The 26,426-nt window shown below is 41.2% G+C and overlaps 1 protein-coding gene across 3 annotated transcripts in view; it reads right to left on the bottom strand.

Annotated features, from left to right (window-relative positions):
* The window catches only part of CDH4 (cadherin 4), a 455,912-nt gene that overhangs the window by 187,311 nt on the left and 242,175 nt on the right, over window positions 1–26,426 (bottom strand). The window contains exon 1 of one of the 3 annotated variants that reach the window (XM_035548146.2): window positions 11,678–11,745. The exons of the other annotated variants lie outside the window; for them this stretch is intronic. The gene's annotated coding sequence lies outside the window, so the exon portion shown is untranslated. Of the gene's footprint in view, window positions 1–11,677; window positions 11,746–26,426 lie in introns of those variants that run through there. 3 annotated transcript variants of the gene reach the window in all.

Consider the following 26,426-nt stretch of genomic DNA (forward strand, 5'->3'; position numbering starts at 1 on the left):
TATGAACAGGGAGGAAACCACTCAGTTAAGCAAAAATACCTGCATATTCCTCAGAACCCTATGAGCCCATTGCATGCTCGCAAACTGATTTCTCCATTAAGTGCTAATGCTAAATGAAGAGCGCTGCGTGTCATTGGAAAGTTTCATTTATTTGAGAAAATAAGTATGTAATATAAACTTTTACACGGACACATTTTTGAGGCATCTTACCTTATGCTCATACAGCCCCTCCATGATTCTGTGAGGAAATTCTTTTACATCAGTCGGAACAAACTGCAGTCAAAAGAATTCTCCCTGGCCACATTGGAACCCACAGCAAAGATGGGAGCTCAAATTCAGGCTCATAGTTTCTTATTCAAACTGTTAGACTGCACTGCCTCAATCACCCATACACAGGCTGACCAAATATAAGAGAGAAAAATTTTAAATGGGAAAATGGACTTTTACAGGCACTTCAAAAAGCAAATTTCCAAATTAGCACTGGGTTAAAAAATTAAGAAATGTCACACAGCTTATTACTGAAATTGTTCAATAAAGCAGAGTCCTACAGAGAAACATAAATGCTTGGTGGAATTCTGGGACCGAAATATTTTATGTACAAAAGGCTAATGCTGAGAGGAAGACAAAAGGATCCTGTTTCTCTTGTACTAAAAGAACAAATACATACAGGTACAGCGGGCTTTTCAACCACTGCGAAAGAACTTGGAAATGTTGCTGTTTCAGTGTTTTGTGGAAACAAAACCTAATTTGAGCCATTCCACTTACAAGCAATGCAACATATAAGTCCTGAGTGCTATTTCTGTCGCACTCCTGCATACAGTTAATCCAATATTATCATACAAAGCACAACTAGATTTGCTTTGCAGTTAATAAAATACTCAGAGCTCTTCTCCTTCTGTACAAGAAAAACAATGCAAAAACAGGAAAAAATGATAGCTGTAAAACCTGATAGAAATAATGTATAATTTTCAACCTGCCATTACTAATTTTATGGGTTACATTTTCAACCACATCCCCATAAAAAATATTACACTAATAAACTCTTAGTGTCTTTATTTAATATTTATAGTACTGTGGGAAAACCCAACTTTACTGGTAAAAGGTAAAAACAGCTATTCAAAAAGCTACTTCAGAGTCTAATAAACATATCCCTAGTGATCACGTTTAAGAGTATACAGTTTAAGAAAATGCTTTGATACAGAAAAATGTTGGAAATAAATGGATGTATGTTGGTTGGTATACAAATGTGTATAAAAAGTGTGCGCATCCATACCCTTCATAAAGCATTGATTATTCTTTAAGGGTTCACAGAGTAAAAAACAAAAATAATGAATGACTTAGCAGAATTAATGAACTGCCCAACATGTATCAGCTGCTGAAAATGTTTAGCATGATTTAGCATTTTCTTTATGCTACTTTCTTGCAGTACAGAAACCTGCTGCAATTTTACCTGTTTTCCATATCTCAGGTCAACGTTAAACATCACAACCAATTTTCTGAAGATTATTTATTATCTCTGAGCTATGACTTCTAATATTTGCCTTACTGGAATAACAATAAATCACCATAACAATTTACCATATGTAATTACATTAAACAAGATCTTTCTTTATTTATCTTCTTGTAATCTTAAGTTACAGTGAATCATCCTATACTGAATATGCAATAATACAAAAATCCTGGCATTTCCAACCTCTTGCATATGTGTTAGAAGTGACTCCATGCTAGTCAACCGGTAACACCTCTGCAGCAGCCAATGAGGAGAAATCTATCTCCAGCAACAATAAGATAAATTCGAAAAGGCACATGAAAGTATTTTACATTAAAAAATATATTTTGAATTTCCCCACTTTGAATTCCAAAGCTCAACCCCCTCCACCATCAAATGATCCATACAGGATTTGGGCACACATTAGTAAACTTCTAACTACCTCGTGTTCAAGTTCATGTTGTGCCCTCACACAGCCAGTACTGCCTCCAACAGGTTTTATGGGGAAAACTGCAAGCCTTGTTCATGAACAGTAATTTACTGAAAACAAAGCAAAACAAAACTGTGGGCTTGGTAGAACTGTACAGAAAAGTCATCTTTTCATTTCCAGAGCCACCTAAATGCTTTCAATGCCTTTTCCAGCTTTATATTCAGTTTTAGCAGCTCTTGCTTACACACGGTTTCTGTTTCTATGGCCCGATGAAAAGAAATAGGAACAATACGTTTCAACACACTGAAATCGGGATCCTTTAGAAAGTCATTCTGTCACCTGTACAGTCAGCCAGTAGCAATGAGGAGTTGAGTACATTAAAAAAAGATCTAAATCCCATTCAAACAAAACAAAACCAGCCCTACAGTAAACAAAACCCAATTCCCAGACACTGCCTGCCTCCTTCATATTCCCACCAGTGCTATTTTTCATTTACTTGAAGCCAATTCAACTAAAATATGTTTTTAAGAGGGGAAAAAAAAGTGTATTTCACTTTTGGTATTGGAATTGGAGGGGAGTACAGACCCCCTGGAGAGAAGGACTACAGAACATGATAGAAAAGATGAATCACTGTGGCAACAGCCAGCCAGCCATTAATTTTCAGCAAGCCAGGAGTTGGTCCAATTAAAGCAGGCTTCTTTCTCTACATTAACATGCTTTATTCATTTTTTTTTTTCTGCAGCTAAAACATCATCTCGAGACCCCAAAGGCTTTTCTATTTAGGATCAATCAATCTACCTTGCTGCACTGTAAAACACACACTGTCAGCTCTGAGGCTAGCTCAAAAAAGAGCAACAGCGGAAAAAATTTGATAAGTCGACATGTTCTGGCAGTTAGTAGAGGGATTCTTCCTACACTGTCACTTATTTTTATCTGATTAGAAACCAGTATTAGTAAAGGGAATATTACCATCTATTCTCTTCCTGATATTTAGAATTGGGCTGGGAGGAGTCATTTGATCCCCAGTCTTCTAAATCCAAGCCAGAAGCTTACCACAAAGGCAGAGATGCTACCCAGCTTTCAAAAGGCAGCGAGTTCGTATTGGATTTGCATGATGTGGAACTCAAATCTGAGTCTTTTCCCAGTACAGGAACACGAACCTCCATCTATTAGCACTCCATGTTAGAGACATTTGCTGCTTTCCACATTTTTATGCTCAGTACTTTACCCTGGGTGTGCAACCTCGCCTCTGGTTTTCTAGCACCTATTTTGGCAACAATTGCTTTGCCTGGGATTTCCTTGCCCATTCGAGATCCTGTCACTCTCCCTCCACCCTACTGAGACATTTCAAAAATGAATAAATAATAAATGAGCCAGAGGCCAGTAAGAAGGACACATATATGGTCTGAATTCCCTTGTGTGGGAAGGGCAAAGCAGCACCCTGAGCTGGGATAACTCAGAGGATTACCCCTTTTTGTGGTGAATGCCACAGTAAGTACGTTGGCTTCCATTCCTGTTCTCAACAGACACCTTTATCCTTGGCTAAAAACCCTGACATAGTTTCATTATGGCAGTCCTCCTCTGTTCTTAATAGTAAGATAGACCAAAAGCCATTGGGCTGAGTAGATGTAGCTTTTAATAAAAATGAAAATAAAGACAACCCCGGTTCAGCAAATTTTGATCATATCAACTGCATGGCACTTCCTGTCAAATGTTAACTTTTTAAATACAACCATCTTTACTCTTTGCTCTTTAAATTCCATGCATCTGTAGGATAGTACCGAGATTCACGATGGCACTAATGAGATCATTTTGCAATTAAAGGCTAAGTAGAAACAAACCTCTCACCACTCTACAGGAGAGTTTGGGTTCTCTGATTAAGCAGCAGTAAACAAACCTATTTCAGTGTTGGTCCTGTTGCAGAGGCTCTCTGATTAACTCTCCAAACAAGATGGACTGATTGACCCCATGGATTAATCAATGAGTTTCTCAGCTTCAGAGCAAAGTGCAAGTTGTGGGAGTTACCTGCAGTAGTATGCATTTTAATTATTATTACCACAGCACTGAGTACGTAAATCCCAGGGCACTTTATCTGGAGGTTTTACCCATAGCGCTAATTATTTTCACAACACTCCCATGTTTGTCCAACTACCTACATGGGAAAAGATTTTAAGCCTCACTACATGTTTCTTGAGGAAAAGCTACAGATTTGATAGCAGGCTAATGCAATAATTATAAAGGGAGGGTCCTATGTAATCGCAGGGCAACCTCTAGGCTAAAGCAGCTGCTCACCCACCCTCCCATGCAGGAGCATCACCGTGAGAAGCTATAGGGTGGATGGGACTGAGGGAAACTTGGTGTGCTGCACCAAGCACCTTCCCCTAAACAATCCTGGGCAGAGCAGAGAGCCCCAGCCCTGCCACTATCAGAAACATCCACGGTGTGGAGCAGTGGTGGGAGGCAGGTGAGCACGCACAACATCTGCACCACTGTAGCCGTCCGTGACAGCTCCCACCTGCCCCACTGATAACAGCCCCGCACCTCCAGGGATTCTTCCTCTGTCCCAGATCTATCTTATTTCAACTTGCCAGAATGGTATTTGAAACACACAGGGAGCTGAAGGAAAATTTCAGGGAGAAAAAAATGTGAACACAGGCATTTGCAGCCTAGGAAGAGAAGTTGAAAGAGATGCTCTGACCGCAGCTGTGTCAGATAGCCTCCGGCTCTTCTCTTCTCCTGCTCTTCAAAAGCAAACAAACTCTCAACTCCTAGAAACAGAGGCTGCACATGTCAGGAAAAAAAAAATCAGACGTACCAGTAAAGACACTGAACTCCTCACTGACTTGGCTTGCGTGTAAACAATGACAACTTTGGGCTTGACTGTTCTCATCTTCCTGAGCCTGGCTTAGGAGCAAAAGTGCACTCATCCAGGAAGGCCAATCACAATATAGCAAATTAGATGTTTCAGGCAAGAATATTAGAATTGGATTTTTATATATATATATTTTTTTATCTGTAAGAATAAAGGCTATATTTTACCTGCAGCCTGTGCACCTCTGCTTGTCTGTCTGTACAAAACCAGCAACAGTCCTTTCCTTCAGCTGTAGCCTACACAAGTGTTCAGGTTTCAAGAGAAATTAATATTATATGGACTCAAACACTGGTGGTACTCGGTGTGCTCCACTGCTTTGACATTTGGACAAATTCAGGCAGCTTTATTTACAGATTCAGAGGCTCTAGGTTCTGTTTCTGGCACTTGGTCGGAGGGAGCCAAAGAAGTGGCCGTGATGCTGGAGCTGCATTTCAGCAGGTAATAAATACTGGGCACGTCGAGAGACGGAGGGGCTGCACTACTGCAGAGAGCTGTGATGCTCCTGCCCTGGGGCCAGGCTGCAGTGCCCACTGACTTCACGGGAAATTCACCCACGGAGAAGGAAATTCACGGCAGAAGAGACACCACAATCATACACAGCTCCACGCTTTCCCATGTTGGTCACTGGCCAAGTGCCCACCCTGCAATGGCCATGTCCTGACGTCTGTGTAGCTGCAGCCACAGGGCTCAGCTGCTGGTGTTTCGGATGGAGGCATGCAGATGAGGTTTATCATCATCTTTCCTCTCCCTCTTCATATTTACCCCTTATATCCCCTTCTTACTGCAGCGGTCCCCACCCGAAAGGCAGCACTGCCCTCCCCTGAAGAATGACCTCAGGACTCAAACGACCTTAAAGTTAACAGAGTGCTTTTGGCAGGGCTCGCCATCCTCAATTAAAACAAAGAGAGACTAAAGACAGTAAATTAGAGGACGTGACAAATGCAGCACAAAGCACTGCCGATCCCAGAAGGTATCAAATTTAGTGTTAAAGTAAAGAAACAATAGGGAAGTCCAAGACATTTCAGAGTGTAGTGAATCAAATTAAATTGCCTGAAATTCCACATGGAATACATTTGACAAATTTCTTTCCCCCTCTTCAGCTTTCTGTTTGAGATGAACTGTCGTCTGGCAGCTTCAAACGTCTGGCACAGCTTCAGCTTCAGTTTGCTGGGGCTGAATCCAAACACGAACCTGAACTTTACCAGTTCTGCTCTTTTTGTAAACATACTTGCTGTGGCTGCCAAATGCTTTCCAAAAGCACACAAAACCCAGAATCCAAAAGGAAAACATTGTCTTGCTGCAGTAAAATTTGCATTTTACCCCCTGCCGGTAGCAGCTGGTTTGCAGAGCAGTGGGGCAGAGCCCACCTTGCCCCGTGTTTCGCCGGGCATTTTGGAGGGGACAGCAGGGAGCAGGGACGTACCGCCAGGTACGAGCCCATCCCACGGTGCTGCAGCCCCGGTGCTGCCTTGTCTCCTGGGGCTGCGGGCAGCTCATAATGCAACAATTAGCAGTAGGATTCCTCAGACAGGCTGGCTAAGACAAGCAGTAAAATGTCATTATACACGTGTCATTGACAGCGAGGACCAGTTTAGATTACCCCTGTGAGTAGTCTCAGGAACAAATTCATTTTAGGGTAGGGAACTTCAGGCAGAAGAAGAGACAGATATAAAGAGGGTTATGATCAAATTGCTCCTGAGAGCAGATAGCATCATCCTTGATATATCAGATTTTTTTCTCATTTTGCTTTTAAAACAGACCTGTTTTTGCAAAATGGTTATAGCGATGGCACAGTTCTTTGAGGCAGGATGCAATTCCTCACTGGCAGCATCCCACTACCTATGCAGATTCTCTCTTACAGGCGATAATTTTTTTTTCCTCCCCATTTCTAAAGCTTTTTACAACTACCAAGTCGCATAAACTATACAAGTGCAGAAGGCTAAAAGGAAGACACCTTTAGGATGAAGAGCAGCTAACGACAGAGGTGGGTGGATTCTGGCACAGGACAGGCAGGCAGATGCTGTTAGAAAAGTGTATTTAGTTGTCCACAAAGCGTCGGCCTCATCTCTTGGAGCCACATGGAGTTCCCACCGCCGCCCAAAATAGACAACATCTGGTTCATATACACTCTGATTTATTGCATGTGTTCTCTCCCCCTGCATTTTAATTATAACTAGATCTTGTAACTATTACATTTGTATTTGGTTTATCCATCTAGATGCTTTTCTAAGCTATTTACTACAAACTGAAAGCTGCATGTAGTTCTAAAAATAGTACAAACCCACAAAAATATGCATACGGCCTTTATTGAAGAAAGCCCTCTACTGAATATTTAGACAAAATAAAAGTACCACTGAAAGCAATGTTTTGCAAGCAGGTACTTACTTGATTTCCTGAATGGGAACAGACCAAAGAAATTGCTCTTTCTTTCAGTAAAAACACAAAGAAAATGACACACAAAACTGACTACCGCTCGTAAAGTTAACCAGCATGGTAATGGCCAAAACTCACTCGTTATTGTACCATTCTGCCCACAGGAAATCTTTTGGGGATGCTGAACCAGTTTCAATGGTCAGGTGTCAACATTTTAAAGAAGCTATCGAAGATGGTACTTTCTCAGCAGAAGAGACACTGTGCCTGAAGAATAAAACATCCTTTCTCCCCTGGGAAAGAGTAATACAATAACGAATATAGTAGTTAGAAGCTTTCCTATTGAGAGGTTTTTAAGATTCTTTTTTTTCCTGATGAAACTCTTGATCTTTCTGGAAAGAAGTTGATTTAGAAGGAACTTTTTGATTTGTATGGTTGAATAACTAACACCACAAAAGAACACACAGTGCAATAAATAAATACCACTTGTGTACTTCAGATCTCTCTGCCGCTGCTCCATCCATCAGAACTAATTCTGTAAAAAACAAAGGATGTGACAAACCCAACCAGCCTTTCCCTTATCTTACAAAAAGACTGAAATCTATTTCTGGAAATGTCATAACGTTTCTATTAAATGATCGACTCTGCTGAAAACATTTAGTGGTCCTACAGAAAAGCCATGAGGACCAGCAGCCCTCCTCCCCACAAACCAAACGCAGTGACTGGGCTGCTCGGGTCCAAGTGCTTGTGCAGAAATCCTGTGTTCATTAATACCTCCATGACCCTACTCTTGTGACAGAATCTCTGGGAATATGATGGAAAATAAACTTTGCCACAGATACCTATATTGCTAATATCTGAAAGCAGAGAGCACCGCGTGCTGAGCCCCTGTCTGCGCACTGACAAACTCATGAGGTGGAGTAATACACTTGTAAGAAATATTTTGGCTCAAAATCGGCCTTTTAATTCAAAAGTTCCTCATCCAAACAGATATCTTCCCTTCTTTCAAATCCACACTGAAATGTACTACTTATTGCTTATTACTAGAGGATATACTGTTAAAAAAAATCGTATTCCAGGGCAGGGCAGTTTTCTTAGCTCTGCTCATCATTGTACTGTCTGGTCCCTTTCGTTTCAACTCAGTTGTGAGAGTTCTAAGCTGACATCACAAAGCCAGGCCATGAGAGGGCATAAAAGTCAACTATGAGGTATGCCTTTTTATTTCTTTATTTTTTATTGATTGGTTGAAAAAGACATATTGACTGGCTGATTTATTTTAAAGGTTAAATGAGCATGATGAATGATATCAAAGAAAGCTCTGCTCAACCCTGATACCCCTTTCTTTCATGAACTATACAGACATCAATAGCCTAAAGATATAATTATCCTAATTTACTGATAGGTACCAGAGTGTCATGAAGAAACCTGAGCTGCAGACTCATCCTCTTCTTACAGATGTGAAGGGAGCAGCTGGCACTGACCCCAAGAGGATACTGTGTTGGCTCTTATGTGCTGCTTCCAATACTGGTAGTAGCACGTCAACACTTTAAAGTCACACATTTGCAGTTTTTTCAAAACCAGGCCTTAGTAAGGACTGCCAGCTACTGCTGTCAGTAATGTCTAGCTCAATGCAAACACTTCGTTAGTAACATGCTGAAACTACACCTTAAGGTTTATTCTAACTACTAAAATAAATCTTTTCACAGAATACATACGCATTTATTTATACTGCACTTCTATGACCACACTTTAATTTTTAATATTTAATTATTCATTGTGGATCATGTCTGAATTTAAGCTAATATGCAAACATGAGGAAGAATGGGCACTTATCTCTTTATCTCATGTTTTTTCCAATTAACTCAAGTTGTTCATTAATCACATTACTTTTCTGCTATGTGATAAGAAAAAACAAAGAAAAAAAACGACAAACAACGGCAAACATCCAAACAAGAAAAAAAAGACTCCCTTTGCAGAAAAGCAGGATACTCTACAAAATTTGCTTTCATGAATAGACTCCATTAAAGCACATATTTGTGTATAGGGACGGCTCATACTATTGACTTAGACTGCAAGCAAATTTTTCCTTCTTTTTTTGCTTTTAATACCCTCACTACTATGAGTGAATTGACCTAATAACATATTATATTATGGAAATTAGCACAGTTTTATGAAGAATTTCGCCTTCTGTTCCACACTTGCCGTGGCAATAAATGCTGCATCAACTAGCAATTTCATTTCTATTACCAGGTGCTATACCTGAATTAATTAAAAACAACATTTTGGGGGATTGGGGCTTTAACTAAAAGTAACCAGCTTCTACATTTGTGTAATAAAAAGCATGTGAAAGGTTGAAATAAGAAACAAGAAAGATATTATTCAGTCCATAAAACCATACAGTTTTAATGACTTTTCTCACCTTTAAAACAAACAGTATGAACAACGCACACAGACCACTGGGCAAATAAAACAAAAGAGATAAGAAAAGCCAGCAAAGAAAAGAGGAACTACCCATGAAAAATCCTCTGAAGCTCCAACAGGACCAAATTTCCACTTAAAAAAAAAAAAAAAGAAAAAGAAACCCACCACCAAACAGTACCAGCCACTACCACCACATTGTCTGAAGAAGATTCCTCTCACTCACCCCGGGCATTCCTATGATTTTTCTCATGTCTAAGAATTTCTCATAAGTATTAGAGACATGTTACTGTTTGAAATGTGGTTGGCAAAACAGAATATGACTTTCTTTTTCTTGCATGTAAACACTAGGAAGAGCCCACAGTCTGTCACCCATGTTACAGTTTTTGAAAACTGTCCAGAAGTGGATACAAACATCAGCGAACCCTTCTGATTCCAACTCTTTGAAATATTAACAACTTTATTTTGGATGCATAAAACATCACGGGCCTGGACTTTTAAAGATTTCAGTGCTGAAATACGTGACCTTGATTATTTTTATGCTCAAGCATAGCATCAGTTGATGTTCATTCACCACACTTGCATGCAAAAGTCAGTTAATTATGCTGCAAATTATTCTATTAAGCCATTTGCAGTCGCTCTTATCTGACCAACCAGTGCTATCTGCTTTCACAACCAAGCTGTTACGCAGATGATGGGACAGAAATCGAGCTCCACTGAACCCCCACCAGCCACAGCATAAGCCCAGAACAGAGATGATTAACATCTGCATAGCTAATCTTCATGTCTTCCTGAATGTTTGTACAAATCAAAGAAAATTCAGCAAACTTTTGCACTCTGTCTTGCGTCGGGAGCAACCACTGCCAGCCTCCTCTTCCTGCCCAGGCGCGTGATGGCCAGATGCGGTGCTATGGGGCAGCCCCCTCCAACTACAGACCCTTAGGACCACCTCTTCCTCCTGCCATTGCTTTTCCCTGATGGCCAGCATTTCTATCTGGCCAACTTTCTTCAAGCCAACCTCCAAACCTTTTCATTTTCTGAGCACTTAGGCACGTGAGCCCCTTGGGGCTGAACCTGGCTGAACCCAGCTGCCATGGGCAAGTCTTTCTGCTTTGCAGGATATTCCCCTGTGAATGTCCTCCCCAATATTCTGTGTCCTGTGTCCTCACATGATGAAAATGAGGTCACAAAGCTGCACAAGGACAAGAAGGTGAGATATGCAACAGGGCATGTGCACATGGCCAGGACACCTGCCTGGCACCTACCTGCTTGGCTTGTTAGCCACTTATTTCCTTGAGCACCAAAGGTACTGAAGCTGTAAAATGGAAAGGTAGTGGCGAGGAATGTAACCATCTGGGGAAGATCCTGCCAACTAGTAGTTTCAGAAAGAAAAATACAGGCTGTCTTGTTTAAAACCACTGTCATATGTTTATGCAGCCCTCCTCCTTGGGTATTTGTGCTACACGACACCCCCATGGAGCAGTGATATTATATGTTAGCTGTCTACCCTGTTATTTCTGGCTGCTTAAGCAGCAAAGGACCAATATCCCGTTTGGCTATGCTCAGTTGGTGCAAGAGAAAACAGTGAGCTATTGCTCTGCAGCTCACTTCACACACTTCTCGTCCTTGTGTGCCACTGCTGGTTTTTGACAATGATTGACGACTTGTACCAATCGCTATTACTAGGAACTGAATGGATAAATTTCTTCATGAGCAAACCCTTATCTTGCAAAGTCTGTGAGCTTTAAAGGTAGAAAGCTTATCCTCTGAAACAGTCTTTCCCTTCCAAAATACCTCCTCCTCCTTTCTCCTCTGATTTATTGTTCATCTGCACTGGAAAGCCGATATTTCTGAGTTACAAACTAGAGACATCTCAGGCTCTAGTTGTGGAAAAGCCAGCCACGGAAACCTGAGAAATGAAAAGCCAACACTCCCACCAGCACATTAGCTGTTTTTAGCCCATAGCTGATGAGCTGTCAATCATACACGATTTTACATTAAATTTCATTTACATTTAAGTCACAGTGGATTGAGCAGTGGTGTACATATCCATCCGCCAGTTTCCAGTGACCATCAATAATTAATAGCCTCTGCTCACCCTATAATCTTGTTTACCAAGTTGACATTGACATCTTCCAGGCAGACCTGCTCTCATGAGCTTGTTTCCACGCAAAATAATTCACACCTGAAATGTAGAGCACACACACAATCATTCTTTTAATGATAGCTTACTTCCATTCCATACATCACCCCTCTATCCTGGGTACAGGAAAAGCACTTGGGTAATTTTGATTTAAAAGAGAGCTTTAGCTGTGCAGAGTCAAATATCTAGAAATGTCAGGAAATCACCTAAGGCATTATTAAATTGTATTCACCTACCATTCCACATCCCACAGAAGAGCCAACAAAAGTCCTCGTGCCCTCTCCAACCTCTCACCCCCACGTCTGGTGGTGACAGTCCTGAAAATCTTGGTTCTGTTGCCATTGTCTGGTTTTCAAGCTGATATCTAAAGGGAAGACTGAAGGATGAAGGTCCTTCGCTTTGCCAAAGAGTACTCATTTTGAAAAGTCACATCACTGAGCAAGCAAATACCAACACATCATCTTTTGAAACTCTACATGATCTGCCAGGGAACAAAGAAGAGCCAACTGAGACCTAGCAGGTTTAGAGCATCCAAAGCTGGTATGCAACTATATAGCAACCTTCTGACCAGAGTTTTCCTCCACTATTTGTTCATATTAGGCAGTTTCCTGACAGTGTTCAAGTGGCAAATGAAGGGCAAAAGATGATGAAAAGTCTGCAAAGAATACACCAAGATAAGCAAAGAGAAAAAGCAGCAATTCTTATCCTGTTCTTGCATTCTGCTATCTCCAAGCATTAAAACTTAGGCTAAACAGTATCCAGTGATTTAGTCTGCTTAGCTCTAGGTAGACAGAATACTAAAATATTCTCTTCCATCTTAGCAGCAAGGCAGGCTGTGAGGAAGAGAAGTGAAATCATGTCTGTTTACACCACCTTTTAATTTAGCTGATTTGGGCTGAAAGGATTACATTAGAGATGAATTATTCCTTAAGAGGCTTCTTTAACGCAAGGAATTTAAAAAAAAATTAAATGAAAAGCTCAGGGCCTCCTAATACATGTGAATATTTTGCTGAGTTCCTGCCCAAGAAAAAAAATAATAAAATTCTTGAAGCAACAAAACTCTATTTCTTCTAGTAATGAACAGTAAAATCTTGTCTAGGGGGGAATAGTGATTAGACTGCAACTGCATTCCTTCCAAATGTAAAGTCATTTTGCTTGAGACAATATTAAGATGCTAGGATGCAAGGTTTGATCATTAATTTTGGCTAACACTACATGTTAATGTTGCTGCAGTCAGATTTTTTTTTTCCTCCTCTGGTTTTAGACAGCCTTAATCATGCTTACAGCCGGTTCTAATTGCTGGATTGTATCACTCTCCACCTTCTCTAAAATGCTTGGGGCAAAAGAAATAGTGAAGATTGATGACAGACGTGTAATTAGAAGAAAATGTAAAGATCTGGTGTTAATCATTCAGAAATAATTTGATAAATATGAAATTCTGAAGAGCGCTCAGAATAGATGATAAAATGAGCACTGTAGCACAAAGCTAAGCAAATTTATATGTACCACACTCCTTGCAACTGGAAAAAGAGAACTCACATGAGCACACGCAAGCGTGTGGGTATGCAAGGGAGGCTTTATTAACATAATGGAATTCAGCATGGAAGACCATCTGTTTTAATTGAGCAAGCTTATTCGTACAATGCTTTGCTCCACTAATCTTGTTTAGATTAATGTTAATGTTCTATTAAAAGGTAGTTTATCATCTCACAATACTGAGTTAAAGTGATCACACCCATTGTAATATTCTCAGCTCTTATGGAGGCAGAAAGTTCACTCATTACCAGGCTATTGATCATCGTATAGCACAACTATTAAGGCTGGGACCTTGGCTAAAAGTAACCAGAGGTTTTTCTTCCTGTAAGGGGAAAGGCACAGACAAAAATATTTTATTTAATTAATTTAAAATACAAAAGAGCACAGTCTGCAAAATGATTCTTAATTATGCCTTTAGATAAATACAGGAACAATATTTCAGCTAATAATATCTCTCAGGTTGTAAGAGAGAATAAATATCTGACTGTGATGGTTTTTCTAGATGGCTATTTTTTCTTTTTTTCCTGTGACATGTCTTCTCACCGTAATGCTTTACCTGTCCTCAGCCTTTGCTTTTAATTAGAAAGCAGGAAGTTGAGTTTTAGTTGGAAGCATGCCTATCATTAAAAAAGGAGACACAGGGCAAGTCAAAGAAAGTGCAGCAAAGCACATTTTGTATATAGATCCCAAATCCCCAAATTGTAGGAGACATCAATAAATATATCCTAAAGGTTCAATTTTTTTTTTTTTTTTTCCAAATATGGCAGAATCTGAAAATGAACTTTTGCATCCTCCCTGTCTGGAGAATATTGTACCTAAATGCTATGGCTATTATTTTTAGAAGGTTACATTTTTATAACAATATTATGTGCCAGTTAAGAAGTACACTACACCATCATTTGTTTGGGGTGGGTGAGCTGGATTGGAAAGGGATAAGAAAATGGACCACAAACAACTATATTTATAATAAAATTAGGACTATAATCAGAAAACTATGCACATCTGAGTTGGGTCACATTCAGTGATAGAGTGGGTTTTCTTCCTCAAAATACTTAAACAGTGCTTGTGCAGCTTCATTCCTGCCTACTTCCTCTCATCTCTGTAAATGCCATCCTCATCTGCTTGAGTCCAGCCTCAAGCTCTCAGCGAGGTTTTTACCTCCTGGCTTTAACCAGGCTGTTTTCTTTTGCTGCACACCCCTGGTCCCTCTTTTGCCATCGCACCAAGCAGCAGCTCAGAGTCCAACCCCTCGAACACTTCTCACCCCCCTAGCCTGCCCTGCTCCTGTGCCACCAGAGCCTTGGCATTTTCTTGTCATCTTCTCGAGCAAGCAGCCTTACCCTTTCTCCCTTGCTGCTCCATCAAATGATGGAAGAGCTACTGGTGAACAGCAGCAGTGCTACCTTCACACTTCCCTTCGGACTCCTCCTTCAAACATCTCCTTTGCCAAAAATCTTGACAGCGGTTAGGCAGCTGGCGTGCTGGACGACTGCCGCTTCTGCAGAAATTGTTCTCTCTGTTTCTGAGGACTCACTCCATCTGTCCATCTCAATTCATCAAACATGCCCCGTCGTACATTGAAATGGCAAAGCCACAAGGGCAAGGATCAAGTTTTCTGTGTTCATTTAGTACAATGGTTTCTACAACTGCAGTTGCTAAATACCACTGCGGTACAAACAAAACAACAAAATTAGTGACAAAAGTAACCCTCCCTCTTCTCAAATTTCAAGCATGGCTTGAAAGAGTCCACTTAGAATTTTTATTTCCTAAGGGAATATTTTGTAATTACATTTTGGACATATGAACAAGGAAGATGAAGGATACCAAGAGTAGATGAAATATATGTGAAGAAATTCTTCACATGCCATTCTAAAAACAATAATCTCACAAAGCAATAATTCAAGTGAGACTTTTTCCCCAAGTACCAAAACATGCCAGTCATTAATTAAAATTCAGAAAAGCTTTGTGGTACAAAAGATCACCATTCCCCCTCTGCAAAATCAGGAACCTGAGAAGAAAAAGCAAATTGTTCATCCAAGAAAGCCCAGATGACAGGGTCCAAACTGCAAAACACTCCCAGCAACATCAGAAGCTTTGCTCTCAACATTGGGTAGGAGGTTATTGAAAGCTCCCCATTTTAGCCTGTGTCAAGCTGTAAGTTTCTCAATAACTAAACCTCAGAGTAGCCTGTGCACTGAGCTTTTCAAAATCCCATCTGAGCTGACTCCAAAATGCACTAATTATGTGGATTATGTAGGACACAAAGGCATCTTCTCATTAAAGAACCACACTCCGAGATGAAAACCACTCTGAAATTGGTGTGCTCTGGTGCAAACGAGACCAGATGAGGATGCCTACGTAGGAGCCACAATTTTTCACGAGAATGTTGGAAGAAACTTAAATGAACCCCTCATTTTGCAGAGTGGAATTGTTAATGCTTCCCTTGAAAAGACAAGATGCATTTCTATCTCTAACGAGAAACATGCATCTAGAGCTAACAAGCCATACAACCTCTGAGCAAACGTTGACAACTTCACAGGGGAGATGCACAAGCCGGAGATTACGCTGGAAAAGCTGATAGTGATCAGGGCTACAAATCACTGATTTCCTGAATATTTGTCAAGTGCCCATTCAATGCTTGAGGCTCTGTCCAACATGCTGAAATTACAAGGGACAGAATAAAATGAAAATACACCGATATCTCTGCCCCCATCTGTTTGAACAGTTAATCAGCCTTTCTGAAGAACTTCCCTGTGCTGAGCACCAACTCCCACGACCCATCCCTTTTGCAGAACAGCTTGGGACTGGGGACATGTGTGGTTTGCCTCACTGTGTTATCTTTTTGGGCATTTTCCACAGTTTCAGGACAGTTTTCCTGGCACAGACTGTACAGCAAGAGGGCTCTGGATGGCACAAGGTCCTGCATGAAGTTATAAGGTCGCCTTTCTGCACACTCTTTGCTGCTTTAACCTAGGAGAAGTGGGAGAGGCAGCCTGGGAGTGTGAAAATGCTGGGGCAGTGTGAAATTGTATGGGAAGTGTGAAAGGACAGGGACGACACTCTTCAAGAATCACACTTACCAAACAATTAACTTCCAGGCTTCCTGGAGGTGGTCTCTGCATATACTTTTTTTATTCCACTCCCAGCTGTATTCAACACTAGCAGCTCACAACCACTTTTTTTTTTCTTCTTTAGATCAAAGTTACGCTGTACAGCGCTTTTTCATCATGGTGCGCAGGAATCCATCTGTCCATCTGCTGGACTCATTACACAAGAGAAGAAACCACATAACCTGTAATGTGGGCAACCTTCGCCCCTTCCCTTCCCAGGGTAGCTTCTTCCATTTACCTACACAGAGTGGGGAGAAGGCTGCTCCTCCGGAGTCAGCATCCCCTGGGGCTGCTCCTCTCCAGTGAGAGCCCTGACTGCGGTGCCTGCAGAGGGGCCAGGTGGATGCATGTACCTACATAAAAGGCACAAACCTGAACACCTTGTTCAGTCAGACCCCATTTTGTCATTAATACAATACTGAATGTGACTTGCATTTTTCTCCTCTCAAGACAGACAAGAAATGCATTCAGGAACCTGTGACTAAGCTGCATGGGCGATTAGCCAATGCACTGTACCTACACATGACAAATTATGCATTCATCCATTGTTTGAAAGTTTGGAATTCACTGTTGGTGGTAAACTTTTTACTAGAACACACAGATGGTCCTGCCTGATCTTGTTAATGAAAAACTCTCACACAGCTACAAAAACAGACGTGATCATCTGTTTTTCAACATTCTGAAAAAAAATCTACAGAGGTGTAAGGTGCTATACAAATGAGAATAATTAGCTTGTGCCATCTGTGGACATTAAAAAAAAAAAAGAGAGAGAGAATCTGTATTCCTGTGTTTTATAATGATAAGTATTATATCTCCAGCAAAGTATGCACTTAATAACTTTTCAATTTATTGTGACCTTCTGCTCTAATTTACTTAAGGAACTATAATACTAGCTGTGCCTCACACCTTTTCCACCTTATAATTAGCAAGTAATAAAAAATGCTATTAAAAAGTAATAAGTCTGAAGCTCTCTGACAATTCACTGATTAATTCTGAAGATTTTAAAGCACATTGGAACATACTTGGCTAAAACAGCAATTTTATCCAGTTATCAACACTGGTGATGAGTGTTGGTGCGTGATCAACTCTTACAGCTCACCTACACAAAACGGCAACAATTGAACCCTGGTACATGGCCTGAAGACAGAATAACACTTCACAGATCTTTCCAATCTGAGTTTAGTGGCGAGCTGTATTCTGTCCTTGCACATACAGTGCTGCATGCCTGGGGTCTTCAGGGAGGAAGGCACAACACTGTAGTAGTTTGGGAAGGGATGCTTTTAGCATCTGATGAGGAATACTTTATATTGATGAGTGCCTTAGAGGGACAACAGTGAAACTTATCAGCATCCAGGACTGGATTTCACCTGATTCTGGATAACAATACCTGGAGACAACTAAACGCAGTGGGGATGCAGAACACAGATTCTTCAGTCTCCAAAAAATAAGGGGTGACCGGGCAGGCTGCTCTTGCAGGCTGCACCCGCTGGGTTCTTGCTAGCACTCCTAGCCCTGGGAGAGAGATTACTGCTGCAAAAGCAGTCTGGCCATTTGCAAGAAAAAGCAACTAGCATTTTAAATTCCTTACAAACTTACACTTGTCTCCAAGCTGGAGACCTGGATGAGGAGGAGGAAACCCAGTGAGAAGGGCTGAGAGCAGAGTCTGAATTATGTAGATGTTTTCTGAACACCAGCAGCAGGACACCTGGAGAAGCTGCTCCCCCAGCTATTCCCAACCTTCCTCCCAGTGGGCTCTGGTGTGAAAACATCCCTCCGTGCGCCATTCAGCTCCTCTCTCTGAAGTGTGTACTGGAGTGCTATCATATTAATGGTTTTCATTTCATATGAAATGAAAACAAATAGTGTACAGTGAGCAAATGCCAATTCTGTGTAATGCCAAGCCGGAATGCTGCTGCCTTAAAGCCAAGCAGAACACACAGTGCTGCCATTTCCAGGCCCGGTGCTTTTCCACTCATGAACTTCTCTTATATTATTCACACAGACAAAAGCAAACAGCCTCCAAACATCTACTGGAACGCAGTTCCTTTCTCAACAGCAGTTCCTACAGAGAGATTTACCCATTACAAATGGTCAAGTTCAACAGCGAGCACAGGCCGGGCCTAACTCGGAGCAGCAGCTCTTGTGCCCTCTGACACACCCACTGCCCAACCTTCTCATGGACACAGCTGAGCTCTGCCCTGTCAGTCCAAGGCCTTTTAAACCCTTTTAAAACCTTAAACCATTTCCTCCAACTGACCCATTTTCATTTCTATTCCCAAAATACTCCCCACTTTCTCTCCACTGACTGCTTTTGTTTGTGAGATGTGGAAGCATGGCCCTGTTTGCTAAAGTTTTTAGAGTACTTGCCTTCATTACTGCTGCTGTACTCGTTTAAGCTGTGTTACCTCCTAATTAATTTGTTTTAAAACAACTTTTTCCAGACTCCCACTGGATAGAAAGTAGCACAACTTTAGCCTGAGTTGCCTTTGAAAAGCCTGCATGCATTGCTATCTCCTAAGTGTGCTCTGAAGTCCTATCAATTCACAAAGTCATCTTCATAAAATGTGAAATGATAAGAAAAGAGTGAGTTCTGTTATACAAATTACCAGCAATTCACTATGGTGCTTTAATGTCATTCCTGTTCTTCAAGGATGTCACTGAACGCAACCGGCAAGTAAAATGCCCATATGAAATTAAGACACTAAAAGTAAATGTTTGCTCCTACATTGTAAAGAACCTCATAAACGTCAGAGGTTTTCATTTCATGCATTCCACAGCTTGTAGAGACACCAGGAAACATTTGGTTCTAATGGCAAACTGATGTTCACTTCAGCACTGTGCTGGCCATTAGCATCCCAGTGATGTTCTGCAGGTCTGAACAGGCAGGCACGCCAACCTACAAGGACAGCACAGAAGTGTGAATTTAGTTTGTGCTGTTCCAAGATGAGCAATTCATGTACTGCTCAAAGAACACTGTGTGTAAATCTTCTGTCCCTTAACAAAGGTGTGCTTAGGAGATTCTCATTTTAATTAAGCAGTAGCTCAGAAGTTCATTGGAAGTTTTGCATCGTACCCCTTTTCTACCCTCTGTTATTAACAGCTCATATCCAACGGGTGATGGGTGACAAGACCAGGCAGGAAGGGAAACGGGATGGAAGGTTTTTGGAGCCTTCTTTGCCTCCATGCTCTAGATGTACTGCATTGGACTATTTCTTGTGATCTCTTTTTCACCCACATTACTGGGCACAGGAGGAGCTGCTGTCATCACTCCACCAGTCAGAAAAAATCACGGTTTTGCCACATATGACTGTAAGTCTCCTACCTTCACATACATCATCTCATTCCAGTTTACTTGACAAAGGTGCAACTGAATGCATAAAGAGGCAGGAGGTAAGGAGAGCTTAGGAGACACATACTAGGGGAAGGCCAAAAATGAGCATCCATGATGTGGTAAGGTGAATGACTGCAAGGGGAAGGCAAAATGGTTCTGACTGGTGGTGATTCAGCTCAACACTCCTTCACTGCTATGTTCTTGCATCACATACCATTCTCCACTCATTTGCAGCATTTTGGGGTGTATGAGTATTTTTGGGTGTCCCAACTGCATTAAAATGAGTTTGGCTGAACACTGTTACTCTGCATTACCTTTTAAACTGGATATTTCTATCATAACAAGGTATCTATGTATATTATTTATCTCCTAGAATCAAGCAATGCAGTAAAAGCCCAGTGTAAACAGACAAGGTCAGACTTCCAAGAGACCAGCTTCCCAGTAGTTTCTGCTGAAACACGGGTAACATGTAACTAAGGGCATCATACCAGAGATGCTCTGTTCCCGCTACAACACATGCAGACAGATGGTCAACCCCCAGCGGATTCAAACCTTGCTATAAACCTGGTAACTTCATTAGGTGTTTCAAGGATGGCTCCATCCATAAAAATGCGGTTTTGGTTACAAGAAGGGAACATCTGAGAATATGACCCCATCCTCCTTTCGCAGTGGAGGGTGAACCCTCCTCACCACCCAGGCATTATCCCATGGAGAGGAGGGAGGAGATGTTCATGCAGAAGTTCAGCCTGCTCAAAGGCAGACTCCCCTTTGGAAGAGGAAAAGCCAATACACACTCAAGCAGTATATTTTTCAGTCTTGGAAATGCTAACAAGATTTGTGTGTTTGATTTTTGGCTTTAAATGAGTCAAATCAAAATTAAGGGATTTCCGTGTGCGATCCTGAACACACACATACTTTTGCATAAGGGATTTCTGTTTTGTAAATTATACCCTTTAGCCATATCACTAGTCATTAACCTAATTTAAATTTCAATAAGAAGATTCTCAGCTTTTATCATTAAAATTAACTAGCTCCTCACTGCGAAGATACAATCAGGATGCTGAGGTGAAAGGATATCACCAAGTAAGTCTGATTAAATCCACTTTTTATTCAGCAGCTACTTGTACTCCCCTGCAGTGATACAAAAGCAACTCCCAAGCGACTTCCCCTCGCTGACGGATAACGTGTCAAAGTATCCCTTTTGCAGGTGTCTCAAAGGCCACTCACTGCCTGCTGTTTCTGCTAACTGCTGTCTGTCATGTATTGCTAAGATTTATAAAGACACTGCTGGGATCATCTCACAAGTGCCTTTCTACCATGTGTTCAAACGCAGAAGGTCGTTCCGGGAATTACCCGTGCAAGTAGCAGAGGTAATGCTCAGGAACAGATCTGTTCTCTCTCCGTGCCAGCCTTTTGGGTCTTTGTAGTAGTGAAGCTATGTGATGATCACAAGTTTGTGATCAGAACGTGCAATGACCCCCTCAACTGCACGTGGCTCCCCAGGTGCTGGGGGATGCAGCTAAAGTCAGGCGATGGAAAAGGGGAAAAGCCTCATCGGCCAGGAGCTAACAGGTTGGCTGCCTGCACAAAAATCAGTCAAGTGGTGCTGCCAGGTGCAGACACAATCCTGAATAGGAAATCCCAATGATGCCATGTTGGGGGACGCAGACTTTGGATGGAAGAGGTGTCCTCAGGGCCTGGTGGCACCTGGCCCACCCAAACTCCTCCAGCTCCAAGCGGCGGCACAGGCTCACAGGGCTTTGCTGCAGTTTGGGAAGAAATTCACAAGCAGGTGCTGCCAGGGTGCTAACCAGCAACAGCAACTCTGCACTCCTCTAGCAAAAAGTAGGAATAGCAGGCGATGAAATTCTGATCATGCTGTTTAACAGGATCTCAAATATTTGTTTAGGAAAATGCTGCAAGTCCTGATGTGAACTAAGCAGGTAGAGTGGCAAGCATTCACAAGCATTCAGACACAACTTCCCCCCCGCCTTCCCCCCCCAGTTACAGGTGAGCTTTTTCTATCAGAATTCTGTCTTCTTAGGCACTTAGGTAAATTGAATATAACAAATCAAGACAGAGGGAATTGCACCTCCTCCACTGACTTGCTGTGGAGCCCTGACTCCAGGCAGGCTCACTGTATTGCATGTCTGGATCAGCAGGCAAGAAACCACAGGACTTTCAAAGCTGATTTGCCTCAGAGCATGTTCTTAATTTTTCCTTTCAGAATTAGCTTTAGAAAAAGGGGCCAGCAATAACAGCCAACAAAAAGACAAACATAGTGGGTATTTGAAGCAAATGCAAAGGTAAAGCTTTTCTAGGGCTTCATCTAGAAAAAAAAATCCTCTCTACAAAAGGACATCTCAGAGCTAACTGAAGCATCTCAGATTTTATGGGTCCTGATGATGTGGTAGAAGATTAACAGGATCGTGTACTTCACAGAAAGCAGTAAGGAAGGATGCTGAAGAGAAATGTTATTTTAATTGGATTTCTTTGTTCCCCTGTTATCTTCAGCACCTCAACAATGCCTGTAGTACTCAAAATCTTCTGGGACTTAAGAAAGCTTCATTTCTTTGATTCTATTTTCATTTGAAACTTATATGAGAAAAGTTATTGGTTTGTAAGAAAAAAACATATGTACTAGAGTATACAAAGGACACACCACGTTAACTGTTGTAGGGTAAACCTGCTCCACAAAACCAGGGACAGATGTAACCCAACGATTCTAAATTCCAATCAAATGGAACTGAAGATTAATTGCAAAATCCATCAAAGTACTTTGGGGAAAAATGGTAAACTGTACATAAACATTCAGGGACTTTTGCAAACTCCCATAGCCTATAATTAGATTTACTGAACGCTATCAAATCTGAGGCTCCAGTGCAAACATAGACAGTTTTTGTTGTTTTAAGATGTGTACACAGATACATGAAATGTGTCTAATTACCAACAGTTGTTTTGCTTCCCTGTTTAATTTCAACTGCACAAATCCACGCAATGCAAGAGTTTCATGTACACTGAAATAATTAACTGCAAAATCTGATGTTTACAAAGTTAAAAAGTAAAATACTAAATTGGAAATAGTCATAAGCACTCAATGAAGCTGTTTTGCTAGCAAACAGGGTAGAGATCATGGCGTCTTTGCATCTTTTCTAAATTTACACCGAGCTTCATTAAATTCTCATCTTTACTTTTCTTCTTACCGAGAGATATAAACAAAAGCCCTTAATCCTCCAATTTCATCCAGGTGAAGAGAACCGTATTTTCTATGAACTCCTTACGGGGTTGGCTATGCTCTGCGCCTGTAGCACTCCCTGACATCTATGGAACCAAGCCAGGTCATTTCTAGCCACAAGATCTTTGGAAAGGGTCATCATTTTCCCCAAAATCCCTAATAAATTTTTTTGTGAATGACTTTTAAGGAAGATTTTAAAAGGAAACTCACTTGGCCACACACACCTGCGTTACACATACAAGTTGCCTAAATGACAATGGGGGTGCTCCACTATTGTCTGTACTTTTCTGTCAGAGACGTATTTAACCCATTAGTATTTTTCCCTGCAAAGCAGATGCACTGTAAAAATACACGAGTACTGAATATACATCCAGACCTAAAACAAGGCAAGACTTACTGTTTCTCATACACAGTCCATGTCTGCATCCATGCGTTTGAGTAGTATTTTTAGCAAACGCAAAATTACATATGATTTTAAGACTGCAGTCACATCATGTTTAAATACACACACACACCCAATAGATGTTTTAGGAACAAAATTACAGATGGCATTCTTCAGCCTTTACTATTCTTTGCAAAATATTTCCCAAACTCGGGGAATGAGTACAATATGTTTGCTAGCTGAAGTAATTTTAGAATTAACTAGAACACTTTTTATTATTACTTTTGGTACTTGCGTGTTTAATTTTAGAAGCGTAAATCATATAATTAAAGCTTTGACATAAGAAGTGATTATGTTCAAATGCAGCTCTCCAAGCCATGAGAAAATATGAAGGGATGTTTTCAAGTTTCTGTGTTTAAAAATAATTCCATGCATTTCAGAAACACAGGAAAGAGTACTTTATTAAACAAAGTTTTTCTGCAAGTGCACTAAAATAAATCAAAGGGCCTCACCTTCATAAGTTCGCTAAGTTGGCTAAGTATTTTGGCTTTCAGTGAGGATTCCTTTGGGGCTAAAAAATGAAAAAACATGCAAACTAAGAACCTTACCTAAACTCTGTGGTGATGGCTGAACACGTGAAATACTTTGGTGTCCACTAATACTTCTAAGTAGGTATCAATAGCTATCAGAGATCAGCTGGCACACAGTAACTTGTTACTCCATTATATCATGCATCTGGTTTCTTAGACTCCAAAATCGACAGGTGTTTCAAGAAATTTTTCACTCCACCTGTTGTTTGCTGGCATTATTTGGGATTCGGAAGACAACGTAAGGATTACAAGAACTGGATGGCATCAAGGACGCGATTTTTGCCCTCACTTTGTTTCTATGCCACAGCAACAGCTCCCAAGCTCAGCATTTTTCTAAAATCCTCATCCCAGCTCCAGCAGGACTTCCCTGGTGCAGGTGCTGGGAAGACAGTTCCCAATGTGTCTGTGGGCAGGGCAGCGGCACCACAACCAGCTGGGGCTGTTAGATCTGGGGATATTCCAGGTAGAACAGGCCCTGACATAACCCGGAGGTCCCAGGGGCCATCAGCTTAGGCTGAGAGTCCCTTCGGCCCCCATAGCAAACCATGACTGTGACAAACCGCCCACGACTTATAGCCATTACAGCCATAACAAACAGCTTCCCCGTGAGACCCGCGTCGCGTCTTTCAAGGGAGCGTGACAAAATCTCCTCTCTATTCCCAAGCAGGTTTAACTGCCAGACAATTTCTACAGCTTTCTCTTCCTTGTCTTCTCCCTTTTTCTTTGAAAAGGATCAGCATTGCCAGGCTGAAGCAAACTGATAGCTATACAAGATAACTTTTTATAAAAACATTTACAATTTCATATTGCATGAATAGGCTTAACATAATCTTTTAGACTTCATTGTAAATTCGACCCTAAGGGAATTAGAAGCCTAACTCACCTTGACTTTTCATTGTATTTTGAGTCTAATTGGCTTAGCATCCTTTGAAATTTCTTACTTTAATTATTTGTTACATTAGTTCTTAAAGTTACAGCTGAGTAAGAAAAGTGAATACAAAGCTGCTTATCCCACTTTCTATGCAAGGAAACAATCTTGCAAGCACATCAGCTGAACCTCTTTTAGAAAAACACTTTGGCCTCTCCAAATTCCAGGTTCCAGTAAATCAAATGCTTGGAGCATCCTGAAATCCAACGAGCCAAACAGCTAGAGCAGTGAAGTTAACCTGTGCTCCACAAGTTCAGTTCGAAAAACTGGCAAATTGGGGTATCCACCAACCTCTGTAACATGGAAATGATTCTGTAAGCAACCTGTTTAATTAGCAAAACTAATTGTCTAATCAGACAACAACAACTACCCCCCCCCCCCCCATAGCTCTGCTTTCATCCTCAACCATTCTGTGATATTCCTCTAGAACAGAATTACAATTCACAGCCTATCTTCATCCACAATGATGGATGATTCTATACTGTGTAAACTAACTTAATCCTGTGGTCCAGACACTATTTCATTTTCCTAGACTCTGGGTGTCCTTCTAAGAAATATTCATATCAAAAACGAGCTTTGCACGGAACCTGGAACTAGCTGTCAGCACAACTGGTATCCAAATCACACAATCTGTGCATGCAGAAAGGCCATGACTCAGTACCTCAAAGGAAAACAAGCAGTACAACGCAATCAGCTGGCATCCATGCATGAATTAATGGTCTGCAATTTTGAATTACATATATTAATGCCTACAGTATGCTATGAACACTATGGACAAGAGTAATGACTTCCTGGGCTTTTCTCTGAACTGTTTACTAATCTCCTTCATGGTCTTTTTGATGTTTGTGTAGTTCCTTTTGACACTGGAAAGATCTATTTTTTAGAAAGAATGAAAAACAGTATGTGCCACTAACTTCTTGCTGCCATACACTGGCAAATGCACAAACTGCAAAAATCAATGAGCTGCATGATTCTCTTTGCTTATGGTACTTTTACATCTCACACAGCTTTCGTCATGGCTCAGCATCCAGCCTGCCTAAAGGTCATAATATAAAGATACCTGGAGGAAGAGAGAGAGGAAGAAAGGGCAGACTGCAATCACTGTGTCTTGGAGATCTACAGTCCCCTCCAGTGCCAGCGGGGGATGGGACAGCAAGATTTCCAGGCAGGTCTCTCCTTGGCTGCCACTAAAAAACTGTCATTAAATCTGCACCAGATTTATTCTTGCATCTAGATTTAAAAGGGAATGTCCCATGGCCTGGAGAATGAAGATAACCAGGTGCTACTTCACAGACATTCCCATCTTCCCTAACACCTACGAAGTTCACCACACATGCATGACTTTAGATTTGCCCACCACTACACACTTTCTGCCAAGCACAAAGGACTGGCATTTATTTATCACTATTAGCAGGACACCAGGACTGGGCTTTGACCCAGTATAACCCAGTCTGCTTTTCTATTCCTTCTCCTGACAGCTATTTCAGAGAATTACAAAATGAGGCTGGATCCCACAGTGGTAGGCAAGGCAGAGGCACATCATAAACAGCTTTGAAAGAAACATTATGGGATTGCCTGTCTCATTCTTTTCA

This window comes from Cygnus atratus, chromosome 16, assembly GCF_013377495.2.
Source record: "Cygnus atratus isolate AKBS03 ecotype Queensland, Australia chromosome 16, CAtr_DNAZoo_HiC_assembly, whole genome shotgun sequence".
NCBI lineage: Eukaryota > Metazoa > Chordata > Aves > Anseriformes > Anatidae > Cygnus > Cygnus atratus.